The sequence below is a fragment of the Triturus cristatus genome, chromosome 4_1, assembly GCF_964204655.1.
Source record: "Triturus cristatus chromosome 4_1, aTriCri1.1, whole genome shotgun sequence".
In the NCBI taxonomy this organism is placed as follows: Eukaryota; Metazoa; Chordata; class Amphibia; order Caudata; family Salamandridae; genus Triturus; species Triturus cristatus.
Window position 1 is genome coordinate 361,552,352 of NC_140585.1, and position 27,479 is coordinate 361,579,830.

The 27,479-nt window shown below is 42.6% G+C and overlaps 1 protein-coding gene across 5 annotated transcripts in view; it reads left to right on the forward strand.

The window, feature by feature from the left end:
• LOC146854952 (uncharacterized) overlaps nucleotides 1–27,479 on the forward strand; it is a 441,198-nt gene that overhangs the window by 74,343 nt on the left and 339,376 nt on the right. Inside the window, exon 1 of one of the 5 annotated variants that reach the window (XM_085652389.1) lies at nucleotides 24,821–24,867. The exons of 3 other annotated variants lie outside the window; for them this stretch is intronic. The gene's annotated coding sequence lies outside the window, so the exon portion shown is untranslated. Of the gene's footprint in view, nucleotides 1–24,820; nucleotides 24,868–27,479 lie in introns of those variants that run through there. One more of the 5 variants, XM_085652388.1, reaches the window with a different exon arrangement.

Below are 27,479 nucleotides of genomic sequence, written 5' to 3' on the forward strand. Positions count from 1 at the left end.
AAAAAAAGAAAAGGCCATGCCCCGGGGGTTGGAGTCCCCGGGGCCCATTAAGGCCTTGGGAGGGGGGCCACGTGGCCACCTACCAAAATTTTTTTTTTTCAACAAAAAAAAAAAATAGGGGGCAGGCCCTGGGGGATGGGGTCCCCAGAGCAAATAAATTAGGAAAAGAAGGTGGGGGCACACAGCCCCCCTTCTTAAAAAAAATAAAAAAAATAAGAGACCGGCATCGCGTGCCGGAGGCCACACCCCCTCCTTGCAGCACTCTGCAAACGCGCCTCCTGGCGAGTTGTAAGTTGGGGAATTAATTCCCCTTCAATACTGAGGGTCCCTGAGGGCCAACTAGCCTAACGGGTATCTCCAGTATGCGCCAGGGAGCTGCATTGCAGACAGGTGTTCTGAGGCCACGCCCCTTTTTACACCTCTCTGCAACGCAGCTCTGTGGCGCTTACCAGAGGTACCTAGTGGGCTAGTTTGACCCTAGGGACCCTTAGGATTCAAGGGGACTTAATCTCTCAATTTAGAACGGCCACAGGGCGCGTTTACACAGTGATGAAGGAAGGGGATGGGGCCTGAGGTGACGTGTGCAAACACGCCCTGTGGCGCATTTTAAGTTGGGGAAATAATTCCCTTTTAATCCTGAGGGACCCTGGGGGCCAACTAACCCACCACGTGCTTCCAGTAAGCGCCACTTCGCTGCATTGCAGAGAGGTGGTGCAGGCCGTGCCCCTCTTTACACCTCTCTGCAATGGTGCTTACAGGATGTACCTAGTGGGCTATTTTGCCCCTAGGGACCCTCAGGATTCAAGGGGACTTCATCTCCCAACTTAAAACGGCTGCAGGGCGTGTTTCCACAGTGGGGAAGGGAGGGGACGGGGCCTGAGGTGACGTGTGCAAACACGCCCTATGGCGCGTTTTAAGTTGGGGAAATAATTCCCCTTCAATCCTGAGGGCCCCTGGGGGCTAACTAGCCCACCTGGTGCTTCCGGTAAACGCCACTGAGCTGCGTTGCAGAGGTGGTCCAGGCCGTGCCACTTTTTACACCTCTCTGCAACGCAGCTCTGTGGCGCTTACTGGAGGTACCTAGTGGGCTAGTTGGACCCTAGGGACCTCAGGATTCAAGGGGACTTAATCTCTCAACTTAGAACGGCCACAGGGCGTGTTTACACAGTGGGGAAGGGAGGGAACGGGGACTGAGGTGACATGTGCAAACACGCCCTGTGCCGCGTTTTAAGAGGTAGTTTTAATCCCCCTGCCCTATTATATACTAGGGGCTTACAGAGGAGGTCATGCTAATCACAGGGGGACCCCACCACATAGTGTTCCCTATTGTATGTAGGTGTTTTCACTGTATTCTAAGTGTCTTTTAACATAGCACTGGCTCTAGGACTGGTTTGTCAGACTCAGTTACCACCAGTATCCGTCTGAAAAAGTTGAGGGTACAGGATGATTTTGCAACAAGGCTTCTTTCTGTTCTTCTGTTTGTGCTTTCTGCACGTTATCCTTCTTCCTGCACTTTTCTTCGTCTTTGAGGACTTCTGTTGCTTCTTTCTGCATTTTTTTTTCTTTCTGTGCGTTTTTTCTTCTTTCTTCACATGTCCCATCTCTGTAGGCATAGTTAGAAATTAGCATTTAAAAAACCTTTGAAATTCACTGAAACAACCATAGGTTTCAGGCACGTTATAGTTAGGAATTAGCGTTTAAAAAACCTTAGAAATTCACTGAAAAAACCATAGGTTTCAGGGGCGTTGTAGTTAGCTAGACTTTTCACTCGTACAAAACCATTGAAATTCCCCCGTTATAGTTAGTTCAGCTAACTATAACTCGTGCGCCCGCAATGCACTGCTGATGACGTCACATATTACATCACTCATGACATGGTCAGTGACATCACTCATTACATCACTGATGACATCTCAAATGACATCACTGATTACATCATCCTTGTAATAGGGTGAGAGGAGGTCTGCCACTCTAATATAACCTTTGATACACGCATTCAAAAATAGAAACAAAAATTTTCAAAACAATGGACATGCCAATACCAGTTACAACAACCTATTCAGTAATTCTAAGATCCACATACACATCCACTCATTCACCAACAGTCCTATACAGTCACTCATACATGTACTCACTCATCATATGTACTCATACACCTATATATCCTGTTACACAACGCCACTCATCCATAGTTACTCACACACATAGTCACTCATGCTAATAAAGAATCAAACATCCATTTACTTGCATATACAGTTATACACACACCACCACACTTACCTCTACAGAAACTTACACATACTTAGTCTTTTAAACAATCACTGATAGAAACACATACTTATTCATACAGGAACTCTTCCAATCTCTCTCTCACATGTACTCACTTATATACACCAATAATCACATATTCTAGTTTAAAACATATGTAGTTACTCATAAATAGGGCTCCCGGTTTTATGGTATTTATTTTTTTCACATTTCCGTCTGTATTTATCCATATTTATTTTTTCATCATTTTATCTGTATTTATCCGCATTTATTTTTGTGGCAATCAAAAGAAGATGCTGAAGCTAGTATTTTTTCACATTTATTTAAATAGACAATGCACACTTTTTGCCATTTTTTTTTATAGTGTGACTTTGCAACAAAGGTACTGAAGTGCTTAACATGAGCAACAGTTTGTTTACACAAGGTCATTTTCATTTTTACAGACACTGGGGAATTAAGGGATTTGGCCAGACTCATGGGATGGTGAGGCAAACCCGAGACTTGAGCCTATATGTTCGCATCCATGGTTGTTAATTCACCCCAGTGCTATGGGTAGTGAAGGTGACATCACAATCCTTTTGCCATCACAGGGTCACATCCACTCTTAGCCCCACAGAAGTCACTTAATTCCTGCTGTGCGACTAAGACAATAAAGCTGAGTGAAAATCAAGGAACGTAAACAGGGCTAATAAGATTCCTGATTTCTTCCTGTTTTTTCCCACAGCAGTGATGACCAGGCAAGTCGGGTGGTTCACCATCTGTACTCCTCACTAACGCTAATTGACCACAACGTTCAAGTCCCTCCAAATCTACTACTCCCATTTCCTCCACCCACCACCTTTTTGGTTGATGTATACACCCATTGCCATATAATTAATAAAATAAATGTAAAGACCGAGCCCACAGCTTGACACTTTAGGCCACCAAGATTAATGCACTTGTAATGGGCTCCAACTTCCCCAATACAATTAGAGATCGGGCTACAGAAATGAGGAACGTCAGCGATTAGACATCTATACAGCTTTTACATGCTGAGAGCTACTCAACAAGTCACCCCTGTGTGCTTGTGCCCTCCTCACCCCTTCAGTATTTGTGTGGTTATACCTGTGTACTAAAAATGCTACAGTTAGCAGCAAGTCAGACTACCTGCAAGGTCTGTAAAGTACAGTGACTTAAGATTGTCCATTTATTTGAAAAGAAAGAACTACGGCCTGGGCTTCGATGAACAATTGCGAGGGCTAGCATTCAAGCATTGCTCGAGACGGCATTTGGTGACAGTCGCTAGGGTTAGGTTCCAGATGTGGAGATATCTACTCACTCATTTGCATGCCTAAATTTCCATTAGACGGCTCTGTGCTTGGCTGGGAGCGAGCATTGCTCTCCAGGGAGAGGCCGTATTCCAGTGTCCTGTCCGCCTTGCATCCGAGTGCTCGAGCACGCATTACCAGGTGATCACTGCATCACGGGAACTACGGCGACTTGGGCAGAGCACTGCACCTCGCTCCTCCGGTGTGCCAATGAGCCTGAAATGCATGCTTGCCTTTGCCACCCTGTAATTAACCTTGGTGTTGTGTTTGGATCTGGGCTGTAGCTGTGAACCAGGCGCTGTTGTACCTCAGACGTGCAGATGTTCACGCGCACTTTAAGATGCGTGGCTACCTTCTTCGGGGTTCAGATCCACAGAGCTCCGAGGTCAAGTGGCAGACCCCACCCGATATATCTGTCTTCACTAAAACTGCTTTGCAGTGAAGAATGGCCATGGGCACTAAAGAAAACTACCCGCCCTCTTCACACCGAGCCCCAATATGGTTTCGAACTCATTTTAGGATGGCCGCTGCTTCTGCTGCTGCTGACAGCCAGGACCCTTTCAGTGAAAATATTCAAAGAACATCACTGTCCTGCTGCTCGCCCATTTCTTTGCGCTTTAAACTATGCCTCCGGACAGGCAGTTACTACGAGCTGATGGAGAGACAACAGATGACGATCGTCATGGTGTTGACAGGATGTGGGTGGGGGGGGGGGGGGGGGCAATTAACCCCGTGATGTATTGATAAAGGCTGATAAGCACTCTCGGCCTGCTGCTGTCTGGGAGGTAGAGTGGCTCGCTCATTAACAGATCAGTCTCACTAGGCAGGAGAGCGCTTAGTTCATACTTGGGAGGGCGGGGTGATTTAGAGGGGAGAATAATCTTCAGGACATCGCAGTAGCAGTTTCAGATTTCTTTCCTTGGCCCCTTTGCACCTCAGACACTGATTTTCCACAGGAGCACATAGACACCATAAAGCTGGTTGGTAAGTATTTTTCCGTTTCTATTTATAAATACAGACAAAGGAAACAATGTTTTCCGTCTGTATTTATGTGTAAAAATCCGTTTAAACGGAAAACCGGGAGCCCTACTCATAAAGACACTATTGAGACAGTCTATCACTCACTAACACACCCATACACACACTCATCCACCCATACAGTCCTGCACACATGCTGTCTTCAACACATACAAACAGTGAGTAACTCATTCCTACGTAATGCCCCACACCGAACCATACAGCCACTCAGACACTCATACTGATACTCAAAACACCAACTAATAACCTATATAGACACTCATGTAGCTACTCACCAACCCCTGCTGCCACTTATACACAAAGTGAGAGACTGATACAGATATTTACATATTTAAACATTACTCACTAAGCCATGCATTCACTAAGATACACTTAATCAGTCAGTTATACATTACATTTTTCAAAAACAAATCATCCATTTAAACAGTTATATACCCATTTATTCTTCCATCGACCTTGAGATGTACATATATAAAACATATTTAATTTTCAGAAAAACATACATTCACTGGATGATGTCATCAGTGATGTCATTTGGGATGCCATCAGTGATGTCGTGAGTGATGTCACTGACCATGTCATGAGTGATGTAATATGTGACGTCCTTAGCAGTGCATTGCGGGCGCGCGAGTTATAGTTAGCTGAACTAACTATAATGGGGGAATTTCAATGGTTTTGTACGAGTGAGAAGTCCAGCTAACTACAACGCCCCTGAAACCTATGGTTTTTTTCAGTGAATATATATATGTGTATGTATGTTTGTGTGTGTGTGGTTTGTGTTACTATCCTTGTGGGGACTTGGGTGTGATAACACACTCACGCTGTGGGGACTTGATTGCACTGTGGGGACCTGAACCCAGGTCCCCACAAGGCAATGTCTTCTAAATGATAAAAAATGACTTCAGGAACATCTGTGCCAATTTTTATAACTTTTTAAAAAATTACCTTGTGGGGACCTGTGTTTCATCAAGTGTGTTTAGATTTCTGCTCAGCTCTGCCCCCGTAGACAGGAGGCGGTACTGCAGTCTTAAACACACTTTGCATTTAAACACACTTTGCTGACCAGAAACACCCAGTAGCAGCAGAAAGGACAGATATTTCAAAGGAAAAGCTCCATAAGTTGTGTTTATCCAAATATTTTTCATCCATATTAAACTTTTCTCTATTTATTAAAAATAAAACATTATTTACATGAAGCTATTGATGTTAGATTGTAAAAATTATTAGTGGTTTTATGAACATTGCTAAAAGTAATTTGGGTCAGTTTCAAATCCCAATATTCTTTGCTCTTGCGATTTGATCCTTATTTGTAACTAAACAATGATGGTGCACTGCTTTTCAGTTTAAACTGAATTGATAATTTTTGTGCACATAACCTACAGGCATCAATGCCTATTGTTACATTTGAATGTTTGTACCAGGAATTCAGAATTTTATGTTGCTTTTCCTCAGTTTACATATATATATGCACACTGTAATATGTTCTTTTAGATGATGGCTAGATAAGCGAGTGACTAACCTTCCACTTTGCTATGGGTTACGTTCTTGCAGACAGCGAACTGAAGTATGTTCTTATAAAAATTCATGAACTTCTTAGAAGACATATTCAAATATTATCATATTATGCAATTACATTTAAATTGTTTCAATTGCTTAATTTAAAAACTATTCCTAAAGCTTTACAAATAAGCATGGGCAAATCCAATAAGTCTCACCTATGCGATTGCTATTGGCTTTGGCAATGTGTTTTAGCCGTGTTGTACACCACTGCGGCTGCTGTTCAGCAAGGTTAAAAGTTCAAGGGGTGGGGTAGGATAGACTGGAGAGGGGTAGATTGGGGTATAGTGGAATAGGCCAGATTGGGGTAGAGTGGAGCATGGTAGACTGCCATACATTGGAGTGGGGTAGAGTGGGTAGAATGGAGTGGGGTGGATTAGGGTAGATTGTTGTGGGGTGATTGTAGTGGGGTAATTTAGAGTGGTGTAGTTGGGTAGATTAGCTTTGTAGATTGGAGTGGGGCAAGATTGAAGTGGGGTAGGTTGGGGTGGAGTGGGGTAGATTGGAGTGGAGTGTGGTGGATTGGGCGGAATATTGTAGACTGGGGTGGAGTGTGGTTGATTGGAGTGGGGTAGATTGGAGTTGAGTAGATAGGAGTGGGGCAGATAGGAGTAGGGTAGATGTGGTAGGGTGAATTGGAGTGGGTAGATTGGACTGGAGTGGGGTAGATTACAGTGGCATTTGGTAATCTGGAGTGAAGCGGAGTATGGTAGATTGGGTAGAGTAGAATTGAGTTTGGTTGGTTAGGGTAGAGTGGACTGCAGTGGGGCAGATTGGATTGCACTACATTGGACTGGTGTGGGGTAGATTTGAGTGGCATGTGGTGGTATGGAGTGAGGTTGAGTGGGGTAGAGTAAACTTGAGTGTGGTTATTGGGGAAGAGTAGAGTGGGGTGGATTGAGGTAGATTGAAGTGGAGTTGGCATGTGGTAATATGGAGTGTGGTAGATTGGGGTAGAGTTGAGTGGGATAGATTGAGTGGATTGGGGTGAGTAGATAGGATTGGAGTGGGGTAGATTTGAGCGGCATGTGCTAGAGTGGAGTAGATTGGGTGGATTGGAGTGGGTTACATTGGACTAAAATTCAGTAGATTTGAGTGGCATGTGGTAGTATGGAGTGAAGTGGAGTGGGGTAGCTTGAGTAGAGTGGACTGGAGTGTGGTAGATTGTGGTAGAGTGGAGTGAGGCAAATTGGATGGATTGGACTGGGGAAGACTGGACTGGGGAAGACTGGACTGGGGAAGACTGGACTGGGGAAGACTGGACTGGGGAAGACTGGACTGGGGAAGACTGGACTGGGGAAGAGTGGAGTGGGATAGATTACAGTGGAGTGGAGTTGGATATATTACAGTGGAGTGAGATAGGTTGGGGAAGAGAGGAGTAGAGTAGGATAGACGGGAGTGGAGTGAAATGGGATAGATTAACGTGGAGTGGGGCAGATTGGGTGGATCAGAGTAGGGCAAATTGGAATGTAGTAGGGTAGATTGGAGATTGCCAGACCTTCACTTGACCAAGACTGGTCCTACCCATGCAGTGGGACACACACTGGACCTCATTTTCTCTACTCTCCACTCTCTTCAAGCTAACACCCCAATTTCCCTAATCTGGACCGACCATTTCCTGATAATTTTTCAGATTCCTTCCAGGATCAGATCTGCCAAACCTACAGTTCAGAAGGGCATTAGTTTGAGACCATGGAAGCAGATTACTATGGAAACTTCCCAATCTGTTTTTACTGCTCCCAACTTAGACAACTCACAGGACATAAACTCCGCTTTAGCCCTATTTCATGACACCTTTTCAGGAGGCACTTGATATCGTTGCCACTTATAAGTAACTTCCCGCAATAATGTCTAGGCCTAACGCTTCGTGGTACACAGCTGATCTGAAAAATGACAAAAAAATGCACGTAAATGGAGAGCTACTAAAACAAATACAGACAAACAAACATATAAATCTACCCTTCGAACCTACCACTGTTAAAGATCAGCCTGAAGGCATTTCCTTGTCAACCAAATGGAACAAGCAGGCAATTCCTCCAAAGAATTATTTAAAATCTTAAACAACTTTGCTAAACCTCAAGCCTGCTTAGCGGCCATCCCTGCTTCTCAACTACCCTGTGACACCTTGCAAGACATTTTCACACTAAAATGGGCAATATTCACAATAGTTTTAATTTACTGATGAATGCACCAGACCTTTATCTAACCAATGGGTCACCTCAAATGACTGCATCAGTAAAGTCAAAATACTTTATTCGGTTAAAAAGGAATAACCATAAAAGCAACAAAAATACAAATACAATTTAAAATTAAAACAATATATAGTTATTGTTACAGGGGAGAAGTGCAGATGATTTCCATATGGAAAATTCAATCAGTTAACAGTCCATTGATTTACGTAGTTTAAAAACATTTTTAAAAAATTCTGCCAGCGAGGCAACAATAAATACAGTGTCCATTCTTTGCAATTCTAAAAACGCTGGGCGGCATCTATTTAATTGAAACTCTTTAAGAATTGGGACAATAAATTTCTTGCGAGGCAAGGTATAAAATCTGCAGAAAAATAACACATGGATATCAGATTGCAGGGATAATTCATCACATGGACATAAACAGAGTTCTTTTGACCAAGAATTCATTTGTGGGAAAGTTAATAATCTAAAAACTATATTAAATCTAAAACGTGTGAGACGGAATCTATCATGGGCTGCCATAGAGAGACATAATTATGGTTGTAAATTTAGACCACTTAATATCAGCTGGTGGGAACACACAGTCTTTTTCTTTCTTTCCTCACACAGTCTTTTTTCCCTGAGATGTTCCATACAGGATTTTTTCAATATTTTTCTAGAGATGTGTACCATTGACAGTGGATCCTCAAAATATTGTTCACAATCTATCTCTGTCAAAAAAGTCTTCACATAGTTTAACCATTTGAAAACTTTTACATTTTCCAATTGTAACACATCCTGGATTATGGCTCGATTTACAACACATTCATTAACAGTCCAGACCCTGTGCCATAATAAAATGGGCTGAATTTTTATTATATCTGAAATATATGGCTGCCCTAACTCCTCATGGCAATTTAGGGTTGCAATACTATCAGGCACGGACAGCAAGTACCGCATAAACTTATTTTCATTTATTTGGATAGTATCTATGTTAGCATACCCCCAGAGTCCTGCTCCATAGATGGCCACTGATATACACGTTGCATTATAAATAGTTAAAATTTCTCTAAAAGGCTTCTTTCCCATTTTCTGTATAAAACTCTTTAGGGCCATTATAGTCTTTGAGAACAAAAGAGTTCTTGCCCTAATCGCATTTGTCCACGTGCCAGTCTCATGAAATAAAATACCTAGATAAGAAAATGTAGGAGTGTTTTCTAGACTAGCATTATTTATTGAGATGGTTTTCATCCTTTTCTTAGTTCGTATTCCACAGTTCATGGTAAAAGTTTTGCTACAGTTAATTTTTAAATCTAAACTGTTCATGAATTTATTAAAGGATGTTATTAGATTTTGTAGGGCATTTGGTGTTCGTGCCATTAAAACGGCATCATCCGCATACAGTAGTGCGGGAATGCGCCTATTGCCAGCAACTGGCATGTCCCCGCACTCCTGCAATAGGTGATCTTCCAGCCCATTTATATAAATCAAAAACAGGAAGGGGGCCAGGACACATCCTTGGCGTACTCCGCGCCCTATCCCAAAGGATTTACTACATTCGCCTCCTTTTCCATAACGAACAGTTGCTGTAGCCCCAGAATCCAGCTCCCTCAAAAAGGAGAGGATTGAGTCATCCACACCCATCCTTTGCATCACTTTCCATAATTTATTGTGGGACACGCAATCAAAAGCCGAAGTAAGATCGACAAAGACAAGATATAATCGCTCCTTCTTTATCGACGTATACTTCTGTTGCAGAAAAAATAAGTTTAAACATTGTTCTATAGTTCCTATGCCTCTTTGGAAACCAAACTGGAGATCGCTTATTATCCCATTTTCCTCCGCCCAGTTTTGTAATTTAGCTAAAATTACTCTGCCCAGGATTTTTATGGACGAATCAAGTAGGGATATTGGCCTATAGCAGGCACAGTTTTGTCTGTCTCCCTTTTTAAAAATGGGGACAATAATTGATGTAAACCATGACCGACTCAGGCCCTTCGCCAGAGCTGCGTTAAAAAGCTGTACCAGGATGGGACCCCAGATCTCACTGTTAGCTTTATACAGATCAGCTGGGATCCCATCTGGGCCCGATGCCTTTCCACCCTTTGTATCTTTTAAACTCAATAGAACCTCGGGCAATGTTACCACTAGTTTTTCAGATGTCCCCCATTTCTCCCATGGAACCTCCGGCCGTGAGGCTGGTATTTTTTGTGCCTCCAGCTCATTCTCACAAAAAGGGACATAGACCTCTTGTGAAGACGGCTCAAGACACATATAGAGGTTTGAAAAATGTGTGACCCAGTCCTCCTCATTAATTGCAATTTCTATACGTGCCTTAGTATTATCAAAAAGGAGCGGCGCATTTACCACCCCCCAAAATGCTGTTGCATCTTTAGCTTGTGAGGCATCGCATAATTGTTCCCAGGCCATCCTCTTTATGTTTTTCTTTCTTTCTTTTAATGCATGATTGTAGCGATTCCTTAGTTCTCTTATTTGAATGGGGTTTCGAGGTTCCAAATGGATAGCATGTTTGAGCTCAGTCAAGGCTCTGGTACACGCCTTATCAAACCATCTTCTGGCATTTTTTGTCCTATTTTTAAAAACCACCCTCAGACTCTCTTTGATTGTAGCTGCTATGATATTAAAATGTTCCATTATGTTTTCATTCTTTGAATTTTCATCTAAACAAACTCTAAAGCTTTCTGAACAGCTATTAACTAGTTTAGCTAAGAATTCGTTCGGGACCACCTTACTCCACTTGAGGGAATACCCATTTTGTCTCCCCATCAGCACATCTGGGGCTGCCTGTATCTGTAAACAATCATGTTGGCATGCTAAAAATGGGCTATCAATTTCGAGTACTTGTGGGTAATGATCACTCAGTGGTAATTGGCGATTCTTATAAGTAGCAGCCCTAAATCCAAAAGTATTTGAGCAGATAATAAAATCAATGATGGTTGATGCGCCCCTTCCAATAAAGGTCGGGGCAAACGGTTAGAGTATGGTCAAAGTGTGTAAGATTAATGTCTTGCTCTAACATTAATCCACAAGTTCCTTTTTGACCCATTTTGCAAAGATGACAATTAAAATCCCCCCCCATAAAATCATTACTTCCCTCGTCTTGCTAACTATCTCCCCTTGTAGATCCTCATTTAGCCTTTTCATAGTATTCTGAATAGCGGTACACGGGATGTTATTATAAAAATTAACTACCACAAGACTGATCCCAGTTTTGGTATCTATCACCAATTTATGATAGTAGCTACTATTATAATCAAAATGTACCCTCTCATATGATAATGAATTTGAGAGATACGTGACTATACCACCTTTGGGTCTCCCATATGTCCCTCCTACTGCAGGAGTACAATAAGTTTTGTAGCCAGTAATATTGGAAAGATTTAACCCTATCTCTAATACACAGACGCATGACCTGCTGCATAATGCAAAATTTGATTCTCCTTCTGACCTCTGTCCCCCTTATATCATTGCCACTCTCTCGTCTCTTCTCGCTCCAGTTATCACAGTCCTATGCAACCAGTCCCTGACTCAAGCCTCTATTCTGCGACATTGGGAAGCAGCCCAGGTTACATAAATTCTGAAAAAAATAAATGCAGACCCGAGCAATCCAGCCAACTATTGCCCGAAATCCTTCCTCCCTCTATTGGGTAAAGTTCTGGAGACCCACATCAACAAACAACTGTCCTCATATTTGGAGACTTATGGGCTGTTGGATGGTTCTCAAACAGATCACAGACCTTCCCACAGCAGGGAGACAACCCTTCTTGCCGCAGCAGATACTATCAGGCTATCCCTTAATGCTGGAAATCCAACCATGTTGGTTTTGCTTGATCTGTTGGCGGCATCCAATACCCTCTCACATTCCATGCTAACACAAAGGTTTTGAACAGATTGGCATCAAGGGCGCCGCACTCAACTGGCTGAAGGACTTTTTTAAGACAGGGTCTAGACTGTCTCTATTGGCCCTTATAACTCTAAACCACCTGCTTGGACAAGGGGTCCATCAGGACTCCTACTTGAGCCCCTCACTTTTTCACATCCATGTGGTCCCATTAGCAAATTTGGTAAATTCCTGTGGGTTTGAAATACTCTCCTTTGCTGATGACACCCAACTAGTTATCTGATTTGGGTATGACATCAAGCATGTCAAACAGCAATTTGTTACTTGTATGAAGAAAATAGCAATTTGGATGTCCCATAATTGTCTCCAACTGAATAGAGGCAAAACTGAGATTCTTTTGTTTGGTAAAGCCCAACTTTATTAGTCGAATGAATGGTGTTCGGCTGAACATGGTACGCCCCCTGTGCCCAGCAGAACAGCTAGGAATTTGGGTATACTTTTGGATGACACTTTGTCCATGAAAGACCAGATCATCTCCATCTACAGTACCTGCTTTGGTACACTGCTCCTTCTTAGAAAAGTCTTCCAATGGCTTCCTATTAATTCTCAGAAGACACTCGTCAAGCATTAATCATCAGTCACCTAGATTACGGCAATTTGTTCCTTTGCATAAACGAATCTCTGGTAGCTAAAATGCAGGTGGTTCAAAAAAGTCACTGTCTGAATGGTTAACAACCTGCCTCCACAAACTCCGTCAGCCCTCACACTTAGAACACTCCACTGGCTAACCATAAAAAATAGCACTGTTCAAACTCCTTTCCCTCACCTATGAATCTAGGTCAGGATTAGGCCTAAAATATCTCCAGGATAGACTTACCCCATACCTCCCTGACAGTAAACTAAGATAACAAAATCAGCTTCTGCTACACCCTCGATGCATTTACACGTAAAATATGAAGACCAGGCATTTTCCGCTTCACTGGATTAAACACCCACTGTTTATTTGTAAGTTTTAAAAAACATCTTAAATGTGGGTGTTCTATCAAACTGATCTTACAACGCCCTCTCATTTCCTGCCTGTTAAAGGGCTGAGATGTCCCTTCTCGGACAAGTTGCACACTATATCAAAACCCAATCAACATAACATAGATTGAAGCGGGATGACTGGAGCATGGTAGTTTGCAGTGGGGTTGATTGGAGTGGAATATATTGTAGTGGAGAGGATTAGAGTGGGGTGGGGTTGGGTGCGATGGAGTGAGGTTGGGTAGATAGCAGTAGGATGGGCTGCAGTGGGATAAAGTCTGGTAGAGTGGGGTAGATTAGAGTGGAGTGGATAACAGCTCTACTGTCCCGTACTTGCTACAGCATGTCCACTTGGGAGGCCCTGCCCCTTGCAGTGGCTAGCACAACAAGATGATGGAAAGAGTGCTGAAACTTTTCTAACACCCACTCCCAGTCAAGAGCTCTGGGTTGAATCCATCGTTCTTTTTCTCACCATGCCATCCCAGTTTGGACACAGCTATATGCAAATCAGTCTTGATCCTGCTCCCCATGGGAACAGTTCATTCTGAACTGACAGGCCAGGTCCTCCCTAAACCGGAATCAAGCATCCTGGGACCGGTTTTGGAGAATTACCCCTCATCAGCCAGGCTAGCTTGAATCCAGTGGCACAGCAAGTAAGGGATCCACATCTGGGCATACCCATGGGCAACGTCATCTGTGCATTTCAACACCTTGCTGCCACATATGACATGCATAGAATACATATCTATCAATGCTTGCTGTTGTCACGCCCTCAAAACACACCTAGTGCAACAGCACACCTTACCTGATTACAATCCTATAGAGGCATGCATCACTATGGAAACACACAACAAGAAGGGGATTTGATTTTTCAACTGTTCTCCATTTTGATCAATAACACTATTGACTGCATGCTAATGTTTGTGAGCCTTTTATAAGCCGGTTCTTTACATTATAATGGTCTTCATTTTCTTATAATTCTTGTAACATTTCGTTCCCTTTATAAGATCACCTCATGAGCAGCGTTTCATTTAGTTAAACATTTTTCAGTGGACTGGTCTTTCCATATCTCATAGTGAACTTCTCCCAAGTCAGTGACATATAATTGTATATTAATAAGCAGTTTCTCTGTAAAAAGTGGTGCATAGCAAAGAGTGCCTGCCTATATCCCACTTGTGACTACGGACCAGATGAAATCTTATCTATATATTCCTCTGCAGCACTCACAGCACTCACAGAGAATTAATTAATTACGGTCCAGATTTAATATAGTGCACTTCCTGGTCTCGTATCCTAGCAAAGCTTTTCATGAATCTGAGCTTGTGTCCTTGTGACTTAAGCTCTCCCGATAACACACTTAATTTATTTTTCTTTTGCTAGCGAAAGGTTTTTACTCCCACTCTTGAGCGCCCAAAATGTCAGATTGTCGACCCGCTCTGCACCAACTGCAGATGCTATCATCCCAATACAGTATACTCTGGTGCTATGTGTGTGGGGGGATGTTGATTGGTTACCAGTGAAACGTGATCAAATTGCAACTCTTTGTATATTAATTGTGGTCTTTTTAACATTTGCACAAGCATGTTTTAATGGAAATTTCTTTTAGGTTGTATACTGTATCGTATTCCGTATTTTAAACCTGAATCATGGCTTTCGGTGTCTTTGCTTTTATGCTCATGTTTTTTTCTATCAATCTCTTATTATGACTACGAAGAAGTGACACACTTCTGCTCTTTCCCTGCACTGGCACAATTTCAGCAGGTATACACCAATGCAGACACCCTAACAGTGCAAGGGTGTCTGCGTTGTGGTCAGCATAGGTTTTTGTGCAGGAAGGGGTCCCTTTCTGCAGAAAAAATATGCCTTAAGGCAATTTTCTCTTTGTATGTGTGCTGCAGAAATATTTCAAGAGACAGTAACTGATTATATTCTTTTTTTTTTACAAAAAGGGCACATCGTTTCATTTATAAGATCATTTTGTGCTTACAGCGCACACCAGGTACTTAACAGAAAATCGTAACGTTCTGTATGTGTTGCTCTCTAAGGATGGCACTAGTTGAGAAGGATAGAGTAACATTACCCACAGTTAACTGAGTTGGGATTAACAACGAGCAGTTTTCTTTTATTGTGAATATGTGAATAGAAAATATAAATAAATACACGGATCCTACCTACAAAAATGTAATGTGCACTTAAGGATATTCTCCAATATCATTGTTTTCATACAAATATATATGCACGCTCTCTTTCTCGGGTGCCTTCTAAATGTTTGCACTCATTTTCTTGTTTCGTGTCAATCACTTTGCCTTGTGAAAACTTCATAGAACTTCGACACATAAAATTGGGTTATCCATACTTTGAAATCAGGTTGGCGTTATGGGTAACAACCAAACAGGCATAGATAAGGAGGCGCAGAGCCTGTGTGGGCTTGGGAAGGCTCTCACTGTCTGACATCTTTATGAATGGCATTCATGGTAGGTAATGAAGGCACTGCAATGCAGAGATTGGGAAGCTGCCATGCCTTTCACCAGCAGCAAAGAAGCTGTGTCAGAAACAATACTGAGCGGTTCTTGTTTGATAACAGTAAAACAAGCTGCCATGCAGTGCATCCTGTATGTTCTCCAATACAGCAGTGCATGCATCAGTCTGCTGCTTTGTTGCTTTCTGTTCACTACAGGCCGAAGCAACACGGCGAGGCTTAGTCGAGTGCTGGATAGGTTTATTAGCACTCTGCTGTAGTTGTCTAGGATGCTATCTTACCTTTTATGCCTGCTTAATGCCTCAACTTTAGAACGCGGCCACCCAATGAGAATGAGATAGACATTTTAACTAAAGCAAAAACAGCAGTTCTGTACAGTTCAGTACAGCTGAATATGCAGGCCAGACCGATTTGCTTTGCCAATGCTTGTTGCATTCTAAGGCTTATTGTTCTGCATTTAAAATTGGAAAAGCTAAACTACAACTTACAAAACTTTAAGGATAATACCAGAAATTTATAGGAGACTCTATGAAAGCCCCGCGTGTATGCACTCGGCTTTCCAATTCAAAGGGAGACTTGCTACAACCCAGTGCTGAATCACACAGACAGCACAGAATAAAAGCCAAATATTATCGGAGAGAAAATTAGAGCCAGCGAAAAATTGCAAGCTCATCCAAAGTGTGTTGTAACCTCTTGCAATAATGCATGGGTACAGATTCTTTTTTAAAAAAAAATATCTACAGATTTGAGATGAGACATTTTGTATTTCGCCCGAAATGTAACATTTTGACACACATGGACTGCAGTCGTCGTTTAAAAATCATTTCTAAGAATGTGGTGAAATGACGCTTTTCAGAGACCTGAGACGGGGTCCCCTTTCTCCATCTCTGCATATAGGAAAGTATTGTACTTCCAACAGTGGTCGAAGTGGGAAAAAAAAAGTAGGGGAACTGTGGGTGGAGACTAAGAGGGCGGGACTAACCAGAGGATGGAATCAGTGGGCGGAGTCAGAGGTGTGACCAGAATGCACAAAACATATCAATTTTTAGTATTTGTTTAGCATTTCACTGCTCAGTTACAGCATATTACGTTATTTAATTCAACCAATGGATACACATGCTACATAATCTGACAATTTTATCTAATAAACTATTTGTAGCTCAAACGGATCAAAAGTTACTAAAACATGTGACTTTTGTTGCTGTGAAGTGGAGGGCTCTTTGCAAAGGTTGACTGATCACTTTTCTCACTGCTGCATTTGTATGTTACACTGGTACTAATGAGGCAAAATCTTTCCAGAGACTGCCCCACAAAACTGGCCAACACAAAAAAATAAAATGATAATAACATTTTGTTATTATCATTTTAATTTTCCTTTTTTGCCGTGTTGAAAGGCAGTGGGGCGACGCTCCTCCCCCTTAGCAGAGGAGCCGCCACACAATACATTGAGACAATCAATTATACATGTGTAAATCACTATTAGGAAAGGTTACATAAGACTAAGGGCTACAGGGTGTAGGAGTCACATGACAACTAGTAGGCAGTATAGTTTAATAGTGACTGATCTGGAGAAACACAAACTCAAAATTTAAAACATAATACCATGGTTGGGGGGTTCTCTTTAATAATCAGAATTGATTTCTTTCCAAATTAACACTTTTTGCAACATTCGGATAATCTAAGACTGGGGAAAAAAACACAACGCTCTAATTTATACCTTGCAGTTTGCGTGCAACTCTAAGATGACAGTTAATAGCTCACTGTGCTATGTTAGGATTTTGACTTATAAACTGCAAGAAACAAAAGGATCTCTCTTACAAAAGCAGTAACCCACAGACCTATTTACAATATGTGCACTTTGTGATTGGCATGGTAGATGTTCTTTGCAGCAGGCGGGGAACAACCTTTACAACGCAACTTTTACAACGCACTACCATTACAACGCATTTTTTACAACGCATAATCCATTACAACGCATGACATTACAACGCATGACACTACAACGCATTTTTAAAAACTACCTTTACAACGCATTCCATTACAACGCATACTACCATTACAACGCATACCATTACAACGCATAATATTACACTATACTATCCAACACTTACCCTACTGATGCACCCCCTGGAGTTAGAATAGTAATTTTTACCCCTATACTATCCAACACTTACCCTACTGATGCACCCCCTGGAGTTAGAATAGTAATTTTTACCCCTATACTATCCAACACTTACCCTACTGATGCACCCCCTGGAGTTAGAATAGTAATTTTTACCCCTATACTATCCAACACTTACCCTACTGATGCACCCCCTGGAGTTAGAATAGTAATTTTTACCCCTATACTATCCAACACTTACCCTACTGATGCACCCCCTGGAGTTAGAATAGTAATTTTTACCCCTATACTATCCAACACTTACCCTACTGTTGCACCCCCTGGAGTTAGAATAGTAATTTTTACCCCTATACTATCCAACACTTACCCTACCGATGCACCCCCTGGAGTTAGAATAGTAATTTTTACCCCTATACTATCCAACACTTACCCTACTGTTGCACCCCCTGGAGTTAGAATAGTAATTTTTACCCCTATACTATCCAACACTTACCCTACTGTTGCACCCCCTGGAGTTAGAATAGTAATTTTTACCCCTATACTATCCAACACTTACCCTACTGTTGCACCCCCTGGAGTTAGAATAGTAATTTTTACCCCTACACTATCCAACACTTACCCTACTGTTGCACCCCCTGGAGTTAGAATAGTAATTTTTACCCCTATACTATCTAATACTTACCTTAAATGTAATTTAATATTATGCGTTGTAATGGTATGCGTTGTAAAGGTAGTATGCGTTGTAATGGTAATGCGTTGTAAAGGTATTTTTTAAAAATGCGTTGTAGTGTCATGCGTTGTAATGTCATGCGTTGTAATGGATTATGCGTTGTAAAAAATGCGTTGTAAGTGCATGCGTTGTAAAAGTGTGCGTTGTAACGTCATACATCCGCAGCAGGCACATCAACCCTCTGCGCTACCTTTCTATGAGCCAAAACTTCCACTAGACAAAACTTAGATCTTTCTCTAGGAAGAACATTAATCACTGGAGTTATTTTGACATTTTTATTGTTGCTGGTGCCCCCACCCAAAGTCAGCACCCAGTGCAGTCACAATGATCGCACTACCCTAAAGCCGGCCCTTCTCAAGGGTCTTGTCACCTCAGTGACAGAGTCACTGTCACTCTTGGGTGTGCTGGTTCATAGGCCTTCCCGCAAGAATGGAGGTGAACTTCAGTATGGATTTGTGGTGGACAGGCCTTCAAGGTTATCCCATACTTGCCCCCACTAGGGTCCACCTCCTGGTGCTAATATACCAGGGCTTCTAAGGTGTTGCGGGGCGTTCTAAGGTCTAGCATGGGAATGTGCTCCCTCAGGAGAGTGGTCTGGGGGACTGGTCATGAAGGCTGAACCCAGTTCCCCAGTTCCAAATTCGGCAGCTCTGACCATAGTGCCACATACTCTCCCCCACTGAACACCATACTGCTCCACTAAGAGAAACTTGCACTGCCTTCAACTACAACTCAATTGTGCCCCACTATAAACACTTTGATGCGACTCAATTCAAATTACGCATTAGACGAGAGTAAAATGCTGCGTAAAACAAAAAGTAACAACATCCTGGAAATACCGAACACCCATAGGGAATTATGTAAAGCATGTAAATGTATGCTGGAACCATACATGCCAACCCTCCCGATTCAGGCGTGAGACTACCGATTTCAAGGCTAGTCTCCCGCCTCCAGATTCCTGCAAGCAAAAACCCGATTCCTCGGGGTTTCAGCAGACAGGGCTTGGTATTGTGTAACGTGCTAATTCTAACAGCAATAGTCAGAGTGGTGATGTGGGGGCTCTAGAAGGGGTGAAAAACCAACAAAGCCTCCAACAAGCGAATGGTCTTTAAAAGACCTGTGAAGTACTCGGGCGGCTGTGTGTGTGTGCCTGGGCTGCCACACAGGTGGTGGGAGGGGGGAGGCGGGGGGGAGGGGGGTATTTGCACTGCCAGCAACCTGCCAGGCCAGTGAGTGCAGAACACTTGCATAACCCTCTCTCTGCCTGCCATTGCGTTCCATGCTTCTGAAAGGTAAGAAAAAAACGTGCATTTGCGTTTCAAATGTCCGATCCTGCAGCAGCACACTTCCAAGGCCCATACATGACAGTAACCCGATTCAAGGCCCCATTCTCCGGATTTTTTTTTAAAGAATCTCCCACTTTGCTCTTCTGAAATGTTGGCATGTATGGCTGGAACAACATGGCTACCTTAACGCTTTTACACTCACTATTCTGAAATCAGTGTAAGGTTTGGCCTGAAAAGTTAAGGACATAACTACAGGGCCCTGAAGGGACCCATTTCATGTCCAGTCCAGTGCTTATATTGTGACAAAAGAAAACGTAAGCACTATGGTTGAAAAACACCACATCCGTGAACACAAAGCCGCGGTACACATTTTGTTTTCCGATCCGCCCATCAATTAGGTGCTTCACTGGCAAACTCTGTGAAGTGGCGCAAATGTGATTGGGAGAAAAGAAAACAAATCTGGACATTTTGCAACCATTCTTTCTTGCGTTATTTAGTTATTTATTTTCCATATTTTGAACCTTGTATTCTCTAGGCTGCTGTTCGGAATAGAAAAATATCAAAAAAGACGACATTTCCAGCACAAGTGTTTTTTTCATTTTAAGGCTCCATTTCACAAGGGAACAAATAAAAAAAGAAAGGTGAACACAGAGGATGAGAACCGTTTCTTGAAGTCACGGTTTTCAGAAAGTGAGGAGGAGCGAGGCAGAAAGAGAGGGAAAAAGAGGAGGAAAGAGAGGAGGGGGCAGCTGGAGGTACACTGTCCTGGTCTTTTCTGGGCAAAGAAGGAAAAGACAGTGTCCTTTTCCTTCTCTGCCCGTCTGGCCGTCACCTAACAGTCACAAACGCCGAGCCATATCTGTAGGCCTTGGCTATTCATGCTTTCCTGGAATGCATGTTGAATATAAAAAAAACTAGGGGAACGGTATCTTTGGATTTAAAGAAGTAGGGGCACGCCGTGCCCTGCCGATCCCCCCAACTTCGATCACTGACTTCCAAAGAGAAGAGCTGTATCAGTACTTCATTCTCTGAAGCAGCCCCTTCCCCCCTCCTGTTGATGTGCGACTGCCGGGCTTCTTTTGTCATGCCTAAAGCAGAGGAAGAGGTGTGAATGCGCGCTGTCCCAGGCAGCTCTGAATGTCAAAGGGCCTAGACCTTGACACTCCCAGCTCCAGCCCAGGCACGTTCACCCACTGGCACCGGTTTATGTGCATTTCTATTGAACAGCAGCACTTCTCAACAATCTGGAGTCACTGTCTTCGATGTCAGCACAGCGCACAAGCTTAGAGCAAGCCATTCTGTGTGAAAATCATTTTAGAAAATGCTAACATTTATCATCCTTTAATTTATGTGAAAAGGCTGCCACACCTGCTACAAAGACAAATATCCTACAAAAGAAAAGTATATTTTAATTTGAAGTGGTGATTTTGTTCCAGATTCAGTGGCAAAGCCAACAGTCATGTCTTTAACATGCATCCATGCGCCGATGCTAGCTGCATGCCGATGTTTGTGCTATTTCGAAGCAAGTACTTCATGGTTTAATGTTCTTGTTCTTCATTAAAACATACCCTTACAAGATCCTTAAATATGCATTTATTTTAGTGACGGATTTTTTAGTTGCCTTCCATCAAAAAGAGGACACTGTTCCAGGGCAGGGTCCAAAAGGTAACCCATGTGCCTTGTAAAAAGAAGAAAGAATCATAAAAAGACGTCCTAAGTAGGATAGGCCTGAAAGGCAGGGGAAAGAGCATGTTTTGCCTCTTGTTGCCCTCACACACCCCGAAAGATGTCATGCTTCATCATCGGGCATGTGCTCCTCGTTGGGCCGGCGCTGCAATTCCCAATGGGTCACTTTGTCGGAGATCTTTTGAGGCATGCCGGATGGTGTGTGGGGTGGGTCCTATCTAAGGGTAACAAAAATGCATGCATAGTGAGTTAAAACTGACAAGGGGTAACCTACAAGAGGTTGTAATGATCTGAAGACCCTCTTGGCAGTATAAAAACTCTATATAAGAGTATCATCCCAAGTGGCACAATATGCCTAAGTATCATGAAAACGGCCAACATGTTTCGCGCCTCTGTTGCCGCTATGGTCCTTGGCGCTTCTTCAGGACCAGGATATAGAAAAAATCTAGTGAAGTGCACGTGAATACAAGGAATAAAAAATAAATACCCAGAATGCATGTCAGGGCGGGCCATTATGCTGCTCCTGATCAATACCTAGGACAAGAAAGGAAATAAACAATCAAAAGAAAGTACATAGGACGAGTATTAGACTAACTTAATACAACGTAGTGAGCCACAATCGTGTGCACAACATACCTATGTTAAAGAGAAAGAGGAAAAAGAGCGAGACCAGGTAAAGAATAGGAAACTCCCTCATTAAACTTAGCCCAAAGAGGCAAATCGTGGCGGATCTACTCATCATGGACATCATCTTGCAGAAAGGGTGTAATACATCCCTGTTTATAAAAATGCTGCACAACCATATATGAGAAACCCCTGTACATTCTGTAAATCAGAAAGAACAAAGTCCATCATATTAAATGTTAAGGTGGACTTCCATCTTGATATTCTTACCTCCTGGAAGCAGTCATCACATACGCAGGAGAAAGGAGAGAGGTTCCGAGACCTACTCCCCATAATCTATGAAATACTCCCTCCTGCGTATGTGATGACTGCTTCCAGGAGGTAAGAATATCAAGATGGAAGTCCACCTTAACATTTAATATGATGGACAGAATGTACAGGGGTTTCTCATATATGGTTGTGCAGCATTTTTATAAACAGGGATGTATTACACCCTTTCTGCAAGATGATGTCCATGATGAGTAGATCCGCCACGATTTGCCTCTTTGGGCCAAGTTTAATGAGGGAGTTTCCTATTCTTTACCTGGTCTCGCTCTTTTTCCTCTTTCTCTTTAACATAGGTATGTTGTGCACACGATTGTGGCACACTACGTTGTATTAAGTTAGTCTAATACTCGTCCTATGTACTTTCTTTTGATTGTTTATTTCCTTTCTTGTCCTAGGTATTGATCAGGAGCAGCATAATGGCCCGCCCTGACATGCATTCTGGGTATTTATTTTTTATTCCTTGTATTCACGTGCACTTCACTAGATTTTTTCTATATCCTGGTCCTGAAGAAGCGCCAATGACCATAGCGGCAACAGAGGCGCGAAACATGTTGGCCGTTTTCATGATACTTAGGCATATTGTGCCACTTGGGATGATACTCTTATATAGAGTTTTTATACTGCCAAGAGGGTCTTCAGATCATAACAACCTCTTGTAGGTTACCCCTTGTCAGTTTTAACTCACTATGCACGCATTTTTGTTACCCTTAGATAGGACCCACCCCACACACCCTCATGCACCATCCGGCATGCCTCAAAAGATCTCCGACAAAGTGACCCTTCGGGGGACCCGTTGGGAATTGCAGCGCCGGCCCAACGAGGAGCACATGCCCGATGATGAAGCATGACATCTTTCGGGGTGTGTGAGGGCAACAAGAGGCAAAACATGCTCTTTCCCCTGCCTTACAGGCCTATCCTACTTAGGACGTCTCTTTATGATTCTTTCTTCTTTTTACAAGGCACATGGGTTACCTTTTGGACCCTGCCCTGGAACAGTGTCCTCTTTTTGATGGAATGTAATTTTGGGAGCATGGACACTGGACCATTAATTGGCTCTCTGGACCCCCTTCTTCTGTTTTTGATAGAGTAGTAGCACGGCGGCTTAGCCGAGGGACCTATAGTATTTTCTATCCCTACTTATTTCCATTTTCCTTTCTTTCACGAGACCTATACCTGTCCACCATGGGATGTTTTTAAGAATATGTATTAGGGTTATTTACCCCCTTTCCTCTCCCTCTCCTGTGCTTGGGGTTTAAGTGGTGACGACCCCCCGTTTCTCTGTTCTTTATTACCCCCCCTTTAATAACAACTGAACATAGCTTTATATATATATGTGTGATATAGGCATAATACCTTGATTCTGATTAATGTGACACACTCGAGTGTTGCTTTTGTTGCTTGTTATTACAAGTTGAGAGGTAGCTGGTAATAGAGGGGTTTCTCGATGTAGATCAGCGATCTCGTCTTTAAATAGAACACGTCATCCTGATTTTAATTGGTGGACGCCTATTTGGACAGGGGTTTGGTTTCACTCTACAGAGTACCAGTTACTTTAGACTCCATACGGGACGCCCATGCGTAGGGGATTAGTTGTCCCCGTTTGCGCATGCGTGTTTGTAGCTTCATTTTGCACGCATGCACTGTTGGATTGGATCGTATGACACGCCCCGGAAGGAGCATTGCCCTAGGCACCTATGAGTACGAGTATTTTAAGCCCCCGTCCCGCTGCCTTCATTACAGTCCTGGCTGGCGGGTGGACGCGGAAGGTGGAAGGGCACTGGTACCTCCTTTAGGAGTGAGTATTTCATAGATTATGGGGAGTAGGTCTCGGAACCTCTCTCCTTTCTCCTGCGTATGTGATGACTGCTTCCAGTGTTTAAATTTTGTTCACCTTTGTAATGTTTGTTTTTCTACTAACCCGATAAAGGTGCGGGCGTCTAACGCTGATAGCCACTGGAGCCACTCTCGTATTCACGGGAGGTAAGAATATCACGATGGAAGTCCACCTTAACATTTAATATGATGGACTTTGTTCTTTCTGATTTACAGAATGTACAGGGGTTTCTCATATATGGTTGTGCAGCATTTTTATAAACAGGGATGTATTACACCCTTTCTGCAAGATGATGTCCATGATGAGTAGATCCGCCACGATTTGCCTCTTTGGGCCAAGTTTAATGAGGGAGTTTCCTATTCTTTACCTGGTCTCGCTCTTTTTCCTCTTTCTCTTTAACATAGGTATGTTGTGCACACGATTGTGGCACACTACGTTGTATTAAGTTAGTCTAATACTCGTCCTATGTACTTTCTTTTGATTGTTTATTTCCTTTCTTGTCCTAGGTATTGATCAGGAGCAGCATAACGGCCCGCCCTGACATGCATTCTGGGTATTTATTTTTTATTCCTTGTATTCACGTGCACTTCACTAGATTTTTTCTATATCCTGGTCCTGAAGAAGCGCCAATGACCATAGCGGCAACAGAGGCGCGAAACATGTTGGCCGTTTTCATGATACTTAGGCATATTGTGCCACTTGGGATGATACTCTTATATAGAGTTTTTATACTGCCAAGAGGGTCTTCAGATCATTACAACCTCTTGTAGGTTACCCCTTGTCAGTTTTAACTCACTATGCATGCATTTTTGTTACCCTTAGATAGGACCCACCCCACACACCATCCGGCATGCCTCAAAAGATCTCCGACAAAGGGACCCTTCGGGGGACCCGTTGGGAATTGCAGCGCCAGCCCAACGAGGAGTACATGCCCGATGATGAAGCATGACATCTTTCGGGGTGTGTGAGGGCAACAAGAGGCAAAACATGCTCTTTCCCCTGCCTTACAGGCCTATCCTACTTAGGACGTCTTTTTATGATTCTTTCTTCTTTTTACAAGGCACATGGGTTACCTCTTGGACCCTGCCCTGGAACAGTGTCCTCTTTTTGATGGAATGTAATTTTGGGAGCATGGACACTGGACCATTAATTGGATCTCTGGTCCCCCTTCTTCTGTTTTTGATAGAGGATTTTTTAGTTGAACTTTTCATAGCTCATGGTGTTCTGCCTAAAGTAAATGAGTATGATTTCACAGTAGTAGACAGAGGAATGCAGTCTTTACCCCGCAGGACGGCTTTACACAGTTAAGTACTATTCAAGACATTTTTGGGAACTTTCCCACTCAATAGTTGATCACGAAGATAATTATTTTTTAAATGTCACCAATATTAGGTGAATAAAAAAGGGGGATTTTAGGGAAATGGAATGGGTAAGTGTTCAGGGTGATAAAAGTCTTAAAGGGGCTTTTAGGGTCCCAGGGTGGGTTAAGGTACAGGATAGTAAGTATAGTAAAAGGGTTTTTAGGGTTCAGGGTTGGGTAAGAAAACAGGGAAATAAGTTTTAAAGGTTTTTTTTGTGGTTCTATGGCGGGTAGAAGAAAGGGGATAGGTAGAGGAAATGAGAGGTAAGGGTTTTTAGGGTTCAGGGGCAAGTAAAAATACATTGAGGTAAGTGTTAGGGTTCATGGGCGGTAAGAGGTAAAGGGCTTAAAAAAAGAAGGGGTGAGGGATTACCCCAAAAAAGAAAACTTAAAAGTAACAAAAAAGAGGATGTTGGGGGAGTAACCCCCAATATAAAAAATCTTTACATATTTTCCCCAATGGAAAAACGTGTGTGTGTGTGTATGTATGTGTATGTATATATATATATATATATATATATATATATATATATATATATATATATATATATATATATATACATACGTGTCTGTAAACTATATACACATACATATAGGAATATCAGAAAATACCATTGCATTGTGTGGTAAAGGAATGGGTGGTAAAGCCCCGTATTACACCATGTTGTTAAGGCCAATGCATTTTAAAGCTTGCGAGATAAAGGACTGTGTGGTAAAGAATGTTATTTGCAGGAAGTTTCCCTGCCTTTACATGAGCAATGGCAAAGCCAATAAGTCCAGCATTCAGTGGCAGCCTTTTAACTTTGTCAAAGCTTGGTTTTTGGGAAACCCATTGTTGGGGTAGCTGCTAGGCACTGCCCTTCATTTAAAAAAAATAAAAATAAAATGAGGCTAACAGTAGAATGAACAGATTTTTAAATTCAAAAGCTGGGGATTACACAAACCAAGAAGAAGGACTACAGTTCTACATCGGCCACGCAAAATAGAATGACTTATCTGACAGTGCTCAACAAGACAGAATGTAGCACCAAGGGAACTAACTGGGATCTTTAAACATAACATTATCTATGTTAACTAAATTGATTTCTGCTACGGGCTTCTTCACTTTCTGTACTGCAACACAAGAAACATTGTCTCCCTCTGAGTTCTGCTAGCCCTGTCTGAAAACAGGAGCAAGTGGTATATTTAGAGAATTTTACCTGGACAGGTCATAATTCTTACTGCATTTGCCACATTATCCATCATCTGCTGCATAATCTGCAGATTTTACCCCCTCAAGTTGCTCTGCACTGAGCACAAGAAAAGATAAAAGTACCTTACTGGTTGCTCATGGACAAAACTGAAACGCTTCCACATAGGATCATAACAAATACAGCACTCTGTCAACCACACACACTGTGTAGCATGCTGCCATCTAATAATGTGCTTCAGCACCCCATATAGGATATGAAGCACTATCTACGTGTTATAATACAATACAACAATAGCAGCACCCCAGTGCTTTGTGCTGGGAGCAGTCTGCAGTTGGCTTTTCATACATTTGGGCCGTATTCCCACTGTACCAGCTGTACTAATGTTAGCAGTGCTCCTGTGCTCTCTTCTGAGAGCCTATCTCACCGAATACAAACCCTTATGTAACCTAGGAACAGTTTGCAATGGGTCCTCCGGCCCATGTGGCCTTGTGGACTGCACCTGGAGCACTAATGGCTGCTGTGGTCTTGTGATCCATGCTGGAAGGAGGATGCAGTGGGCTCCTGAAGCATATGAATCCCTGCACCTGCTCAATCCTCTTTTCTGGATTTTCC